The 2,446-nt window shown below is 43.3% G+C and overlaps 1 pseudogene; it reads right to left on the bottom strand.

The window, feature by feature from the left end:
- Nucleotides 1-351: 351 nt before the first annotated feature.
- LOC131854910 (uncharacterized) lies at nucleotides 352-2,173 on the bottom strand (annotated as a pseudogene).
- Nucleotides 2,174-2,446: the final 273 nt, after the last annotated feature.

Genomic DNA, 2,446 nt, shown 5'->3' with positions numbered 1-2,446 from the left:
TGTATCATGCGAGGAACAGAACCAGCGACCATCGGCATAAAGCGGTGTACTAAACCGCTAGACCGCTGGCAAAGAAACTGATGGCTGCCGTTGAATTAAGGCACAACTAAGGCGATATCTCCCCGTATCCAGTCACTGCTTTATTCTTTTATTTTTCCGACTACTCTGATGCTGTTGGCCGTAACTGGCCTTTGCAGCTTCACCGGACGATAGGGGGCGAGTGCAGACGGCACTTCAAACCCGCGGAAGGACTTATTTGATTACATATGATATTCAACAATAAAAAAAAAATTAAAAATATATTATATTTACTTCTTTCTTCTTTCTTCTTTAGCCTGGCCTTGGTCCCATTTATTTGGGGTCGGCCCGTCTGGTCAGTCTTCGCCAGGACATTCTGTCCTGGGTCGTCTGGGATGTTATTTTGGCGCTTTTTATATCCCTCTCAATAACGGACATCCATGTGAGACGGGGTCTGCCGCGTCTTCTGGGCTGGGTACTTATGTCAAGCACTGTTCTTGTCATGTGGTCTGATGGTCGCCGCATGACATGACCGTACCACCTTAGGCGGCTCTCTAACATCTTCTCCTGTATGGGAGTCACCTTAAAACTACCTCGAACGTGGATGTTTTTGATGTGATCCACCATTGTTATGCCACCAGCCCATCTTAGCATTCTCATTTCTGCGACATTGAGTTTCTGCTCTTGGTGCTTTTTCAGCGCCCAGCATTCAGAGCCGTACGTCATGGCCGCACGCACTGCCGCTTTATATACTCTGCCCTTGGTGCGAATGGGCATTCTTCTATCGCAGAGTACCCCAGAGAGCCCCTCCATTTCATCCACCCGGTATTTATGTGGTGAGTTATATCTGCATCTATTGTCCCATCACTACATATAATCGAACCGAGGTATTTGAATCGGTCGGTTTCCTTTATTGGAGCATCCTGCAGATAAATGGTGTTTCTGCTGTTGGTGCCACTGAAATTGCAGTGCATGTGCTCGGTTTTCTCTCTACTAACTCGCAGTCCAGCTCTTTCGAGTGCTCCTCTCCAGTCTTCCAACCTTTGCTGTAGGTTATTGGGATCTTCACTGATGAGTATGATGTCATCAGCATAGAGAATATCCCAGGGTGGAGAACGCTGTAATTCCGACGTGAGGTAATTTATTACGAGGTTGAAGAGCAGGGGACTTAATGCTGAACCTTGATGGACTCCGACCGTCACATCGAACTCATCACTTATTCCAGACTTTAGTTTTAACGTTGTGGTACATGTCCTTTACCAAAATTATATAGTGCTCCGGTACTTTTTGTGCCCTCAGGGCATGCCAAATAAGCTCTCTTGGTACACGGTCGAAAGCTTTTTCCAAGTCGATGAATACCATGTGTAGATCGGTTTGGCTTTCTCTATATTTTTCCATCAGAATTCTGATCGAATGTATGGCATCAGTAGTTGACCTTCCTGCGATGAAACCACATTGATTATCAGTCACTTTGGTAAGCTGGAGTAGTCTGCTGTTAATGACTTTTTCCCATATTTTGAAGGAGTGTGATATGAGCTTTATAGCTCTGTAATTTCCACACAGTCTGATGTCACCCTTGTTCTTATAAAACGGGATCAGGAGACTCCTTCTCCAGTCATCGGGCATTCCGTCAATGAGAATTCTGTTGAAGAGTTTTGTCAGGAACATTATACCGGTACCTCCTATTTCTTCCACAGTTCAACAGGGATATCATCGGGCCCAAGCTTTGCTGTTAGCCATGTGTTTAATCGCCGAGTGAAATAAAATCGGGCCTTCCGTAGCAGGTATTTCGTAGAGATCTTCACTTGGGAATGTTTCGTTAAGAAGTAAAATCGTTCGTTGATATCTTTGTTTGATGTGAGGAGTAGGCCTTGTTCGTTTTTTATGTATTTAATGGTCTTTGTATCCCTGCTGTCTCTGTGGCGCTGTTTTGCTAAAGATTTCTTTGTCGTTCGTCAATTTGGCGTAGAAGTCATCGCTTGTGCTACGGCTCGTTTTGCATTCTTCTTAGCGTCCTTATATGCTTTGCGATCGGATTCATCTTTTGTTGTTTGCCATTGCTTGAAGAGGGTTTTCTTGATATGCAAAATCTCCCTAATGTCACCATTTTGTGTCCTTTTTGCCAACTATGGGGCCTTTTGATACCCCTAGCCATTGTTTGGCTTTTTGGTTGCAGAAGGATTGGAAGTCAATATGTCATTAGTACATTCTCTTGTTGTGACTCAGACAAACACATTTCTGTAAAAACGTATTATTTCTGTTTCACTTTTGTGTATATTTATATTCATACGCATGTAGTAAAAAAGGGTTATTTTAATATTACAAATGGACTCAATGGATTCAATAATATACTCAATAAACATTAAGCCACATTGACATTAGCAAGCAGTGCTGCGCATATGCCTTTTTTCAGTAGGCATGCAAATAT

The sequence above is a fragment of the Achroia grisella genome, unplaced genomic scaffold, assembly GCF_030625045.1.
Source record: "Achroia grisella isolate CSIRO2021 unplaced genomic scaffold, CSIRO_AGI_Agris_v1 utg1248, whole genome shotgun sequence".
Lineage (NCBI taxonomy): Eukaryota > Metazoa > Arthropoda > Insecta > Lepidoptera > Pyralidae > Achroia > Achroia grisella.
The sequence above is the reverse complement of the archived record's forward strand: the minus strand, read 5'-3'. Positions and strand labels throughout refer to the sequence as shown.